This window comes from Phocoena sinus, chromosome X (genome assembly GCF_008692025.1).
Source record: "Phocoena sinus isolate mPhoSin1 chromosome X, mPhoSin1.pri, whole genome shotgun sequence".
Classification (NCBI taxonomy): domain Eukaryota; kingdom Metazoa; phylum Chordata; class Mammalia; order Artiodactyla; family Phocoenidae; genus Phocoena; species Phocoena sinus.
This window is the reverse complement of record NC_045784.1, coordinates 97,812,522-97,828,257: the sequence shown is the minus strand read 5'-3', so window position 1 is coordinate 97,828,257 and position 15,736 is coordinate 97,812,522. Positions and strand designations below refer to the sequence as shown.

The following is a 15,736-nucleotide window of genomic DNA, read 5'->3' as shown; positions in this document are numbered from 1 at the left end:
CAATCAAGGCCCAAAAGACTCAGGAAGAAACTTTGACCTTCCCCCTAACTGCCTAAAAGAATTTAGATAGAGGGCCTGTTCCCAGAATAGAGCTATGACCAGAGATAGCTGCAAAGAATATGGGCTCAGTGTGATGGTGGTGGGGGGTAAAGAGGGCCTAGAGATCAGAGTCCACGCTGTGTCTCATTGTTTCTGCCTGGCCCAGTAAATATTTATTTACCAAACATTTTGCTTTTCCATCTCCATGTGAATTGCCTTCCTCCCCTTTGAAGTCCCAAACCACTACCCTCAACATCCTCTTTTGTCTTTAGCTGAAGACAGCATTTAAGGTGGTCTCTTGGGCCATCTCAGGTAGTTAGTTTCCTGAGTATCTCTCATGTATTCAGGAGGTACACATGTTAATAAACTTCTTAACTTGTCTTTTATTATAGGGGGTCTCAGCCAAGAACTCAGAATGGTAGAGGGAAAATTATTTTTCCTTCCTTACACAGACTACACTGTTTTAAGACATCCCTGTCTTGGCACATGCTATTTCTTCTGTCTGGAATGACCTTTGACCCTTTCCATGCTTGGCCATCTCAGAGTCATGACATAGAGCACTGCTAGATATCATGTCCTCTGTGAAGCCTGCTCTGACAGTGCCAACCATTCCCTTCTCTACAGTACTTGTGGATCTCATACTTATTCCATCACTGTCTTCATGCCATTTTATTTTCATTATTTGTCTGCATATCTCTCTCCTCTGTGAGACTGGAAGCAATTAATTAACAACAAATATAACTGAATCTTTTTTGAGTCCCCAACACCTGGCATAGTGCCTGCATACAGTAGGCATTTAGTAAACTATTACTGAACTGAGCAGTGTTAAGGAAACTACCTGCAGATACCTGAAGTTGAGGAAAATAGACATGCTGATTTTAAAACCTTTGTTCATACTGGAAAATGAGAATCAAAGCATGTTGCCAAAATACTGTTTCTCATCCACAATCACATTTTTAATGACTCTTCTATGTTTGTTTTGTAAAAAAAATCTAGTGACTGATATTTTTCATTCAGAAATAATCGATATTCACCCCTTTTCATAAAAGTGGTTTTTTCATTATTAAATCTGATTTATTGACCTGAAATTGCATAAACCACCACAACCTTCTGCATTTTTATAATCCTGCCTTTTGCATTCTTATACTACACATTGCATGCACATGCTTTCAACTGTGTTACACTTGGTTGTCTGATTTTAAATAATTCTTCAAGATTCCCTTTAAACTTTCTTAAGTTCTCCTGACTTTGCCCTTTATACTTTCAAAGTCAGCTTCCAACTAGGGCAGCTTGTTTCCCTAATTCTTTGTCATTCATTCATGGTTTTGTTTTTTTTCTCTCTCCTTCCTTCTTCTATCTTTCTTGATCCCCTGGTGGCTCCCCGGGGAAGCTGCTGACTGTTTTTCAGGCTTTCCATTGTATTTTCTCATATTCATTATTTTCTCCTCTATGGAGCTATCACCTTCATGCTGTTTTCTTAAGGCACTTTTTTCTTTACATGAGGCCTAATGTATCTATTTTCTTCCATAGTTTGCATTCCTGTCACCACCTGATATTTATATATATTTTTTCCTCTGTTACTTCCTGAGCTTCCTCATACTTCCTTCCTCTCTTTTGTAACTGTTAAGTGTCTTTTTGGCATTCAATAGAACAGGGACTATTGTCACCAGCTCAGAAATTCTTTTGTCTCCCAAAACAATAGAGGTATTAAGTGCTGCCTTTTCTTCCGCTTTTTTTTTTTTTTTTTTTTTGCGGTACTCGGGCCTCTCACTGTTGTGGCCTCTCCCATCACGGAGCACAGGCTCTGGACGCCCAGGCTCAGCGGCCATGGCTCACGGGCCCAGCCGCTCTGCGGCATGTGGGATCTTCCTGGACTGGGGCACGAACCCGTGTCCCCTGCATCGGCAGGCGGACTCTCAACCACTGCGCCACCAGGGAAGCCCTCTTCCGCTTTTTTATGGGCTGCTTTCATATGTCTTTCCTCTCCAGTTACTCACAGTCCCTTCCTGAAAAATGCTGTATTCGAGAATCTACTTTGGGATTATTTGAGCTACCATTCTCTGTTGACTCACCTTCTTCTCAATGTCTGGCCCATACCCGAGGCCCTCAGCCACTCACATCACGACTATGGACTAAGCACAATTAAGAAACTCAGTATTGAGGTCTACAACTTTATTTAGTATGCTCTCACTTTTCATTTATTTCTATAATTATGTTGCCACCAATTTTTAATACTTTCAGTTCTGAGGAAAGAATTACTTCAAAGCCTGTAGCAGTACTTATTTTATTAGCAGGGGCATGTAACTCTTATCTACAAAGGCTCAAATACCAAAACCTTCAGATCCTATAAGCAGGTGATATGCCAAATTAATAAACCATTAAATAGGAATGACATATCTAATTTTCAAGGATACGATGCTAATCTGATTAAAGTGTGAGGGGGAAGAAAATTAAATGGGAACAATTCAGTGTGTTTAAAAAGAAACAATAGGCCCCAAATGGAGTTACTTGTGCTAAGCTCTATGTCAGCAAACGAAGACTTAATACCTGATCTAACCACAGTTACAACCACCCCCAGGAATGTAGTCTTAATTGGTCAGTTTGGAATTTTCTAGTCAGAACCAATAAAATAATCTGCCACATAGTCTCCTTCCGTCCCCATAGGTAGGTTACCTAAGACTGAAATAATCCATTCTTTCCCCCCTTCTGCCTATAAAGGGCTTCCATTTTGTACAACTCCTTGGAGCTCCTTTCTATCTGCTAGATGGGATGTGCTGCCCTACTCATGAATCATTCAATAAAGCCAATTAGATCTTTAAAATGTACTCAGTTGAATTTCGTTTTTTAGCAGGTAGTTCTAGTCATCCTCCTATGTGAATTCAGGAGACTCGTGAGGTGCTATAGATAGTTTCCATGCACTTAAAATATGACTTAATGAAAGTTCAGTTACATATAACTTCTCAGAAATGTATCTATTGCCTAAAACAAGGCAAACTCACACTTATCTCCCACTAGCTACATCGATTTTTGAACAATTTCGGCTATTCACTTAGGTAAGCACACGAGCTCCCAAACTGTTTCACTAACTATTGATATAATTAGAATTGTGATATATAGCAAAGAGAATAAGCCTCCAAAAACACTGGCTCAAAAATTTAAATCTAAAATCTGCTTTCTTTGCACCTTATAGAGCAGTTATTTCTTGGTTGGTGCCTTGAAGGGTTTTTTTTCTCTGCAAGACTGAAAACTAACAGAAATTTTTTTGTTTAGTTTAGCAGCAAATTGCCTGAAATTGAGCCAGCCCAAGAACATGTAGTTAATAACTGTCAGTCCTTGCAAGTAGCTCTGTATTCTAATTAACTTGCACTTTCATAATTTCTTAGCAAAGTTCCTTTACACTGTGAGGTTTTTCCTGTTAAAACTGATTCATTTTGGATCTGCAAAGAGGACAGAAACTCAAAGCTCAAAGGCTCTCCCCTACCCTCATCCTACCCTGTACTATCTAGGTTAAATCATTCAATTTATCTGTGGTTCATATTTTCATCTTTAAAAACCAAGATGTTAATAAATAATATGTGAAGGCTGACAAAGCATTATGGCAGTGAGAAGTCTGCATTAAAAAACACCAGCACATACATTAAAGAAGACAAAATAGAGAGTCAAAGTAATCAATATTGCTTCATCTTTTTCTAAGACACAAATAAGTAACCTAGCTACTAGGGCTCTTGTGAACACTAAAAGAGATCTGTTTTTCAGATGCTCTGTAAACGGCAACAACTGATTTATCCAGAAACATCATTTATATAGAACAAAATTGCACACAGAAAGGAAGCAAAAGTAATATGTTATCACAAAGGTCACATCCACTTCATTAATAATAGCATTGTTTCTCCTTTTAAAAAAATCACGTCTCCTAGTTTCTAAATATTTTCTTAGAAAATGGGTTCTGTTTTGCAAAATTCATTGTTAAATTTCTTTTTCCTGATTTACTCATTAGTAACACCAGTATGCAAAAGTTGGGAGTTAATTATCAAATCATTGTGGTGAGCTAAAATTTATTGTTAACAAGAAAACAAATGTGTGTCAGTGGAAAACTGAAAATTCATGAACAATCCAAGAAATCTTTCTACAAAAAACTAATCTGTTAAAAACTAATTTGCAATTATACCACAATAAAAAAAGAACAAATCAGAAATAATATTAATAGATAGTATATAGGATCTATATAAACATGACTATAAAAATCTACTTATGATCTAAAAGGAGATATACATATGTATATACATGTATGTGTAGATATAGATATAGATATATTTGTATATATGTATGTAATTTTGTTATTGGATTATGTAGTGGACATCAGTTGCTTTTGTCTTTCCAGTATTTTCTCCTCCCTTTTTTTTTACCAGTGTCTTCCTTCTTTTGAGGAACTCTACTTTCGCTAATCTGTATGGTTCTGTGGAAGCTCCCTCCCCCAACCAGAGGAGGCTACTCTCTCAGGCTGGGTCTATAATAGTACCTTAGCCTCTTGGTCACTCTAATGATCCTAGGGACCATGATTTGATCCACATAAGTCAATTATAGTCCTTCTCAATTATTCCAAGGTGGAAATTAAGGGAAAGCATTCTCAATTCTCCTGGATGATCATCTGTAAGGATGGCTCTTTAAAGATGATAATAGTCACATTTCCTGACACATAGAACAGTCTAAGAGAATGAGGATAGCACATGCACAAGAGCTGAAATAAGAAGTAAAACAATGGGGTAAGGGGGTGGTTGTGACACTTTTCAAATTCCAGGATGCCATCAATTCCAAGTCCTGTACTACTCCTTACCTTATTTTAGTTTGGATATATGAGCCACTGAATTTGCCATATTTAGTTAAGATGGTTGGAATTGTGTTTCTAAAAAAAGAAAATACTAATTTGCATAAAACTAATATGGTTCAATACCCTAAATTACAACATCATACACTTTTCTAAGTAAACTTGGAACCTAGAAAAAAATGTTATCATTTTGGTATAGTAATCCCACAAACAAAGCAAAAACCAAGAAACAACCATTAAAACATAAGTAAATACATACAAAAAAATGCAAAAAAATATGTCCTATTTATTACTCTGAATGGCATCTACCATGTTATATATAAAATACTAACTTGTATATTCCCATGGTAGTTTCAAAGTAAGACATTTGCTCAGGTTTTTTAAAAGTTTTGATATAGATATCACATAGTATTAATGAAAAAAATCAGTTAAAATTCTTCACTTGAATTGTATCTTTTTTTTTCATGTAAGGTACAGTAATAAGATCTAAGCTATGAAAATGTAGACTTGATATTTCCAAAGATGTATAAATATTAATGCAGTTTATTTTATCACTGCCTGAATGAAGTCTACATCCTGATGAAATGAGATAATATTCTTTTTTAATGACCTGTTTAAATTATCATCTACTGGGAAATAGTTATACTTTGTTCTTGAGAGCAATTTGAACTTTATTGAAAGTTGAAAGTAATTATTGAAAGAAAATTAAGTTTTCCCTTGTTGATCTTATATGGATAACCACTTGCATCTAACCAAGTTTGGAATAACAAGAATTTTTTTTTTTTAATTTCAAAAGCTAATCAATTAGAAAAAAAAACCTTCAATATAAGAGCTAGTCAGAAAATCACTCTCAATATTTCACTCTCAAATATTCACCAATTCTCAATATTTCAGAATTGGTTCTTCACCTTTATTTATTTATTTAAAAATCTTTATGTGAAACCAGATTTAATTATTTGGCCACACCTCGAGGGATCTCAGTTCCCTGACCAGGAATTGAACCTGGGCCACTGCAGTGAAAGCCCAGAATCCTAACCACTAGGCAAACCAGGAACTCCCCCATTCTTCATCTTTAAATGAAACTATACCAACCAAAGTCTCCATATCAGAAGAGGTTCCAACAGAGTATAAGGGCCCTGATTTCATGTTCTTAAATATAAGGACTCAGCAAAAGCAGAAAACAGTTTTATGTTAGGAAAAATTATCTGAGTCTATTTGTGAATTTTATATGCCAATGTAGTCAGGTAGCACTTAAGCAGAAAATCTACTACCAATGAACACTTAATCCTTTGAGTTTAAGAAACAAGGAGAAACAGAAAGCACAATATAATAGGTGGTGTAACTCAAATGCATAAGATAGAAGCGTTCTACTTTTTTTTTTCTTTTTTTGAAGAGTCCTACTTTTGAAAGGGGTTGAGAGCTCTCTACTGCCAGGCTGTAAACTACTTGAATGCACAGAATATGCTTTTGTTTTCATTGTATTTAGTATAGTGTCTGGTATCTATTAAGTCTTCAAAAGATGTTTGTGTGACTGCACTGAATATCAAATTCAAATAAGTTTCAATAATTTTTAAAATGTGCATAATTTGTTACCAAAACTGCAGCTGTTAAACATTTGCTCTCAAACTTCACTGCGACATGGCATAGCCTGGGAACACTCTGTGACACTCACCTTCTGTGAAGAATGAGATTGGAGTCTCATAAGATCAAAATGTGGATACAATTCTACCTGTGGTCTTGCAAAAGATAAGATGTTATTGACAAAGTCTTTAATGTTCCACTTGCTAATGGCCCATCTGTGTACTTCCCTCTAGCCAGAGGTCCATGCCATGTAGGAAGGGTCCCTTGATTGTTCCTACTCAGTAATCACTCCTAATGATATTTATGTTTCATCTTTTCATTCAAAGTGAGAGTAAAATATATTTAAGCAGAAACGTAGAGAGTGATGACATCCAATGCTACATTCCATGGTTCAGGGATGCATTACCAACAATCAATTGAAGATAATACTACCTGCATTACTAGGTTGCTAAGATTGTTACCATTAAGAATAGAGGAGCTTCCCTGGTGGCGCAGTGGTTGGGAGTCCGCCTGCCGATGCAGGGGACGCGGGTTTGTGCCCCGATCCGGGAGGATCCCACGTGCCACAGAGCGGCTGGGCCCGTGGGCTGTGGCCGCTGAGCCTGCGCGTCCAGAGCCTGTGCTCTGCAGTGGGAGGGGCTGCAGCAGTGAGAGGCCCACGTACCACAAAAAAAAAAAAAAAAAAAAAAAAAAAAGAATAGAGTATGCATGGAAAATACCTTGCACATATTAAGGGTTATATAAGTATTTGTTGAATAAAAAATGAATGATAAATTTATATTTTAATTGCACTATTATAATATACCACGTTCACTTCAAATTTCAGTTTTGAGAATCATGGAGTTCTATAAAACAACCTTACTTCCTGGCTTGAGCTTAACCTGTAATACACTTCAAACTTAAGGGCAGGAAGATTGTAAAATATTTGATCATATATGAATCTTCTTACATTTACTAATAATTCTACAAAAATTTTTCCAAGTAGCATTATACAAAGTTCAATATAAAATTAAAATAATCTCAGTCATTTATCACTATTTTTGTCATTGGGTGTACATTTTACCATTACAACATTATAATCTGTGAACAACACATGGCTTAAACATTGTGTTGTTTAGAAGGGTAGATGATATGAGAAAAGTATCTTGCATTTCAAAATACTTAAAATTTGAAACATTACTGCTTTGTTCTACCTTGAGGAGTTTTAACGGTTTCACTGTTCTGAGAGAATTCTCAATCCATTGATTACAATCAGCTGGCCAGTCTTCTATCCCAACGAAATCAATCACGGTGACAGTTGCCACTCTGGCCTCCTCCCTGTATTTTCGAAGCATGGAGGAGGACAAGTGAGCACCTGCCTCCAAGATTTTAGATTGGAAATATTTCTTGAACAAATCAGGAATCTTTATACTATGGCAGAATACAACCTTCTGAAAAAGGCTGGGTGGGACTGCCCTAACAGATATGTCCATGCTCTGATCATGTTTTCCTTAAAAAACAAATTCCTTACATAATTTGTAAATGGAATTTAACAATATGTACAATTTAATCATCAAGAAATGGCTTTTAGATGTTTATGTCACATTGTTTATCACAATAGAAATTAATAAAAGCTTGATCAGAATATTCATAGAGCTATTTTTTGTAACAAGAGAAGCCATTTATTTTTCTTTTCACAATAAAAATAATGTACAAAATGAATATTCATTTATGGAGCTGCTCAAGCAAAAGCAAAACCCAAAATATTAAAGATCAGTAAGGATATTAATTCTTCTCTTAGAATATTATTGAAACAGTTGACACATTTTTATATAATGTAATGACATAGTATTACATAATGGCCCAAAACATATCACAAATGATCACTTTTAAAGTTGTACAAGAATTCCATTTACAACATATTTGATCTATGTATTTCCTAACCTACAGGCCCAGGGAATATAACATCTCATGCCTCTGCATTTCAATAATGGATAGTGACAGATGCCATTAAATCCCTATTTGAAGGTATTAAAACTGATAGACTTTGTCCTTAAATTATGAATTTGTTTATTGTATTGAACTGTCAGGTTATTTTGCTGCTGCCTCTCAACTTGTTCTCAGTACATGGTCAGGAAATGGGTAGGTTCACGTGAGCTCATCTGAGAAGGCACTCCCCATTTCTGAAATTCTATAAGTAGACTTGTTTGGAAAAATCAGTGAAACATTCCATTTAATCAGTTATTTCCTTCTACATTAAAAAGACAAAATAATCTATGACTTTGTTATAGAGCCCAGTCAGTTGCTCTAAAACACCATGGGTGCAGATCGATCTTCTTATGATGCTTTCTATCCTAGAAATGTTTCGTATGGCATGAGGAAGAAAGTACCCATCATCCTGTTGGTCTCAAGTCAAATTCCTTTCTTTTTGTTCTTACACTTGCTCTGCCTTAGCCAGTCCTGGCTTTCTTCAATTGCAATTACAATGTCTTTTTAAAAACAAGTTTGTCTTGCTCAGGTTCTCAGCTTTTTGGGTTGTCTACGGCTGGTTACCCCTCCAGGTCTCAGTGTGAGTTAACATCTTCATTTTCCTTGTCTTACACCTTCCAACAGCTCTGTAAGGTGTCACCAATCTCCAGAAGTTTGGGAATGAGGCATAGAATTTGGATCATGCTCTTATTTTGCCAGAACAATGATTAAACACACAAACACACACACACACACACACACACACACACACACACACACACACAGAAAATGAGTAGAGGTTTAAATTGTTTTTACTTCTACACCCTGAAATAATTGAGGCCATTTTCAAAAGAAATAATCTACTTTTGAATTTGGCCTTAATTTTAAAATACACTTAGTTAGAGATGCCTGCGGATTAATATTTCAGCACATTGTCAAGTGATTCCATATGTCTTTTATTTTTCCTCTTTCCACTTCCCCCCTTTTAGTCAAAAGTATTTGAAGTTTAAGTGTTTTGTAAATCAAGGGGTAGAATAGTCTACTATGAGTGGCAGAATAAAACAGATTGATTTAAAATTCACGAGCAGTATATTTGAAAAGACAGATTCTCAGTGATTTACTTACAACTCTATTTTCAGCTCCTATCAGTTTTCAGCTGTTCATATCTCTGATTTAATGCTTTATGTAGTTGCTTTAGTACATTTACAGATTTAAATGTACAGGAGTATGTATTTCTGAAAAAAATGCACTGAAAGTTTAAAATTTCAATGGAACTACCTGTAAGGTTAGTAGAGATTTCTTAGTACTTGGAATTCACTTGGAATATTTTCCTAAAAGGACTTCAATTTTCCGTTTCATGCCTAACCATGCAAAAAGTAAGGGGAAACCCCTTATAGCAATGTTTACACCATCCTAAGCAAAGTTATAATACGGAGAAAATTAATACCCTCAGTTCTAAATTTCATAATTTGCTTTCATTGCAGCAATCATTTATGATAAAACATCTATTATAGCTCCTATTTCTTCTGTTACTTCTGTTTTTCATTCAACTATTCTTTATAAAATCTTGACTTCTCTCCCTCTCATCCCCTCCCACTATGACCATGACCACCACTAACAACACTGACAGCAGACAGGTGAACTTGCAGCTGGTTTTAAATACATCCTGGCATTTCTACCAAAAAAAAAATTTGTCTCTGTTTAATGATGCACCAAATGTAAATGAACTAAGTAGCAACTTAAAAGTTGTTAATATTTGATCTTGTATTTCATATCTACTATATTAAGAAGGCTCAGAATTATTTGTGGATATTACACCACAATTTTAAAGGACAGAATAAATATTAGACCACTAAATTTTTTCTCTTGTTCCTCAGATTCTTTTTAGACTAGATCTACCTCCAACTTCTCCAGTTAATGGAGTGGAGGATCCATGTGCATTATCAAAAGTGATGTATAATCCATTCTGATGGTTTGGGCCGCTTTCTCCACTCTCTGCGATAGGAAAAACTGCCAAGGCAAGTGGGCCTACAGCCTTGAACCAGCTAGATTCATAGAAGACATCTCAGCTTCTTTGAGGTGGTACAGTTCCTTGTGTAGGTGCTACAACTTTACTCCAGAGAGCATGATCTCTCCTTTTAGGTGATTAGAACTGGGAACAAGAGCAAGCTTTATGATATCAGAATGGGTAACAGGCCTCAGTTGTGAGAAGTGACAAAGGAGACCAGTGCATGGTATCCAGGCTTCCCAGCTGAGCTGTCTGAAGCCTTGGTTACCTGTAGCATAATGGTGGTTTTCACACTCTGAAAATACGCAATGCCAGCTTCTCCTGAAAGAGTCCCCCATCATTCTAGGGTTGCATCATTATCAGAAGGAATGAAAATACGGTCTTAATCCAGTTAGGAAATAAAGGACACTTGCTAGGAAAAGTTTCAAGTCAACACAACAAATATTTGCTGGTTTGGGTTAACTTACCTGCAAGAAATGTTCTTTTTTTGTGACAGAGAAGCACATGATCCCAAACCAGTTACAACTATGTCCCTGGAAACATTGGTGATGGAAGTGACATTTCTGTAGAAGTTAGAGCAGGAAACGAACTTTAGAGATCCTTTACATAGCCCTTAGTAGAGTACCTTGCACAAAGTAATCTCACAATAAATAACCGATGAATGGATGCATCCAGTTCATGCCCTCTTTTTACAGATGAAGGTAATAAAGCCAAAGGGAAGAAGTAATTTACTCAATGACATAAAGTTGACCAGTGGCAGAGCCAGGATGAGAGACCAGAATTTCCAAGTCCTTCGTGATTATTCTCTCTACCATACCCTTCTTTGTATTCAGTCATTTCCACTGTTGATTGATCAGCAGCGAACTGTAATCATATCCATCCCTAGAAATTTGTCCATGTGACCTCATGACTGCAAGGCCCTTTAGCAGAGCAGTAGCTTAAACTAGGCTTAACAGCTCTAGTCCACATCCATTTATCTCTCTGAATTCCAACACTGCTTATTGCCTGTACCACATATTTAGAATCTTAATACAAAGAATTATGGATTATTTTGCAGTGATTTCACATGTATTTCTTTTGTCATTAATAAGTTTGCATGCTCCTCTGGGTAATGGACATTTGCTTATACTTCTTTCACATATGTCAGCATGTAACTCTTAGGTTTGTATGGGTACAGAAGAGATCGAATAAACATGTGACTTAGAATCCAAATTGGTACACTCTTGAGAGTCAAAGAAAGTATTCATATTTGCTTGATAAGTGTAAACTGTGACTATTCTGGACAAACGAATGTATGATCTCCCTAACAGCAGTTGACTTGCTCAACACATGTTCAATTAGACTCATTCACCAATGATTGTATAATCGTCCAACTATGGGATACTGTTTATAGTTTACCTTATTACACTGAGTGGAATTATTTCTAAAGTAGTAATCACTGAAAAATCATGAATATTGTGGAATTCTATTTACTGACTACGTATATGTATGTGTTATTTGTTTACAAGTTATTATGAATATTTCCACAAAATATTCATTTGTTGCCTTAAAGTTGTAAGGATAAAGTTAAGTGCAAAACTTCTGCTGGTCCAGTTTTAATCATTCCAATATTGAAAATGTGGCTAAGAGTGGGAAAAATGGCATTCTCTTTATTTTCCTGATGGTAAAATATGAAATCTCATGATTTCATGTGGGGTAGGTCGGGCAGGGTGCTGTGAGGAGCTATGGACAAAAAGGCCTAAATTTGAAGTTTAAAAATAGATTTAAATTTAAACACTCTATTCAACTATATCAAGACACATCATGATCTAAAATTTCTTTTGGGATAAAACATGGAGACATTAATAAAGGAAACAAGTAAAGTCCACAATAAATTTATATATAAAAAATGACTAAAATTTTATAGCATTTACCCATCATACTATATACTAACTTAATGAAAAAATCTTTACATTCATTTGTTAAGAAATAAACAAGTTTTTTGATACAATTTTCATTTTCATACATATAAATATGTATTTTTCTCTTCAGATATGTAACAAAGGTTCAGACATCCCAGACAGAACAGTCCATAGATTCAATTTATTAATAGCCAAATTAGAGGTTTAATGATAAAAATTCCCTGCAGCAGAATGAATTTTAAGCACTTAAACAATGGCAGTTACACCATCTGCTCCAGATAGAAATTTGCTGTCTTGACAGTAATAAAGGACAAATAGGCAAAACAGATACATCAAGCCAACAAGAGGGTAAATGCAAGAAGGGAAGAAGCATTTCCTAGATAAATTGCTTTTTCTTTTGAATACTACATTCTATACTAAATAATACTTCATTCAACTATAAGTAGATGTTTATCAAAGAGAATTCATATTCATAATCTTTATCACAAAAATCATTCTATATTATGAGAGAATCTAAACAATCATACTTTGCCATTCCTCATTCCATTAATTTCCTAAATGAAATTAAAGTACACAAACAGGAAAAAAAAACACAAAAATAATCACATGGGAAACAAAATAGCATGTTGCCCTTGGGAAAAATACTGAGAACAGACATTATGTTGACAGATTCTCACCCACCCACACGGACTTCCAAGACAAGCCCCTAGACTACATTATTTTAAGAAATTGTTTTAAAAATCTATTTAAAAGACTGTCTTCCCACATCCTGTAATCAGTGTAATATGTGTGTATATGGCTGAGGAGGAATAGGGGAGTGTTCAAATAGCATTTGTTCTACATTAAAATAATAAGGGGAAAAATAAAACTCTGTATCATTATAACACATTAATTCACAAAGTTAGATCATATAAATATCTTGCCATATGTCTAAGAAAGAAGATATTTACTTTCATTTTTAAAAAAGAGGCCAATTTTTGGAACCTCAAGACAAGGAAATTTACATAGAGGCACATGGCCCATTTTCTACTTTCATTTCATATCACTCACATACTTGATGTTCAAACTTCTTTTATCTTTGGTTCAATGGTGGCAATAAAGATGATAGTTTGAAAGATAGTTGAAAGAAAGAAATTAAAAAAATATATACTGTATAAAAAGTCTATTCCTTATCAATTGTCAGAAAAAATGTGTCATAGTTTTTATTTCATTTTGTATTTCAATCAACAAGGATTTATTTAGTGTGATATATATTTTTCACTGATACATTTCATCTCAATTGTCTGAAAATAATAATAAGCTGCAAGTTGTGTATACTATATTACAATGTTGGCCTAATTGTCAGAACATAGCTATGACCTGAGGTTAGACCTATGAGCCCAACGTCCTTTCTGGCTGAAGGCCCTAAAGACATTTCCTGGGAAGGCAAGTTTACCATCCACAATGTTAACACAAAAAAAGTGTGAGGTCTTACTTCAAAATAATTATTTTCACTTAAATAACTTATCATGAATTCATCTCTCACAAACTAATCTTTTCTTGATTTTAAATGAGTTTTCAGTCTATGTTTTATTTGCCACATAAAACAGTGCCATGTTTTGTATGGTACTAAAACTAGGGTATTCAACTTTCTAGATCTTGTCTTCAAGTCCTGGTTATAAGAATTAATGAATGACTTCACAGGTAACGTACATGAATTTTTCCATCAGTAATTATTTATTGAGCTTCTACTTTATGCAAGGCAAGGGTCTAGGTGCTGCAGTAAGTACTAAGATGTATGAGAAGATAGGGTCTTTTCTTTCAAAGAGTTTACAACTTAGCCAATAAGTTACCGACATAAGTGAGTACAAAAAATGGGAAACTAGTTATTGCCAAACTGTGTGATAGAGGGAGAGGTTCAAGGGGGACTTGAGTATTCAAAGGTATTATGAAGGAACGAAGGGGCTAGGAATGGGTCTTGAGCATAGATCTAAATTACAAGAAATAATTGGGAAAGAAATTCTGTCAGCACTAGATTTAAATAGACTGTTAAACTATCTACAGGGATAAACTATCTACAGGGAATGAAGAGGCAGGGGAAGGTTAGTTTGTCAGAAAGCTGGTAAGAATGTGGGGCAAATAAAATACACAAGAGCCAAAATCTGTAAGATAATTATAATCTATTTTTGTCACATCAAAAGGAGAAAACAACTTATCTCTCCTATCCTAACACTTAGTGAGCAATTTGCCAGTGAATATAAATGAATTTATCTTGTAATATAATCACCATGACAATCTTAGATCATTCCAGTAGTGTCAAGCTTATTTTATGGGCTAGGACACTGAGTCTAAAAGGGTTAATGTGAATTGCTAAGAGCTACACAGCTAGCAATTATGATGATAATAAGCAATAACGGTGATAACATTTATTGAGTACCTGCTATTAAGCTGATTCAAACATAGTCACTTTTATCTATTAGTAGCAGATACTGAGCTGTTTGATTTGTTTCTCCACCTCCTCACTTTTCTTAGGCAGGGTCCCAGGACTCAGGAGATATGTACCCACCTGCATGCAGGAGTAGCCCACAGCATGACTCTCCCAGCTTTGTGGAGGGATTTGCTTTGGCACTGCTCAATGCCCAGTTGGTCAAGGAGGAGCCCAGTGGGTCACTTGCCAGTGCTGTTGACAGTGGAGCTAGGGTTGGGACGCTGTGTTTTGTGCCAAAGAACCAGCTTGAAGGAGGGTGTGGATGGGAGACCTGAAACATCTCAGGATCCATTGCTTCATTCCCTTGGCATGGCTACCGCACACATGGGTCAGGTTCAGGTGAAGGAATTGTGAGTTTAGAATCAGGCAGGTCTGGGTTCAGAATCCAGGCTCTGACACTCACTAGCTATGGAACCTTGGAAACTCATTAAAGCCCTCTTGGCCTATGTTTCCTCATATGTGACTGTTGCGAGAGTTAGAAGAAATAACTCGTAGAGTCCAGTCCAGTAGGTGACATTAGTAGATGTTCAATCAATAATAGCTGTTGTCACAACTAAATGCCTCCCATGTAACTAATGGCAATTCTCTTTTTCTTTTTCAAATTACATTTGTGAGGAAGTTAGTTAAACATTTTTAGATATTTTTTCTGTTAATAATTCCATATTTTTCTACTTGTCTTATAATTTTCCTTTACAAAAGCCAAGTTGCTTTATACCTAATTGTTTATGTTGGCTTAAATGTTGAATATGACTATTTAAAATTGCCTAAAGTTTCTTGATGAGAATTTGTAGATCACTACTCTGAAATTATGTAAAAGACAAAGACACATTTTTCCTGTGTATCTGGAAGGAACTCACATTCTCCCAAATGTACAAAACAGAAAACTATCCATTTGATGTGCCTCCCATTTTTTCTCCTGGTTATGTCTAAAAATTTGTCACCTTAAGCAGCCATTGGCAAATAATCAT

The 15,736-nt window shown here is 35.6% G+C and overlaps 1 protein-coding gene, 1 non-coding gene and 1 pseudogene across 2 annotated transcripts in view; all 3 read right to left on the bottom strand.

Moving 5' to 3' along the window:
- LOC116747167 overlaps positions 1–7,917 on the bottom strand; it is a 28,792-nt pseudogene extending 20,875 nt beyond the window's left edge.
- The window catches only part of HTR2C (5-hydroxytryptamine receptor 2C), a 244,974-nt gene that overhangs the window by 184,675 nt on the left and 44,563 nt on the right, over positions 1–15,736 (bottom strand). The gene's annotated exons all lie outside the window — the stretch shown is intronic.
- Positions 14,835–14,963, bottom strand: LOC116748186. Its single transcript, XR_004348198.1, has one exon. It is a non-coding gene; the product is annotated as a small nucleolar RNA SNORA35 (small nucleolar RNA).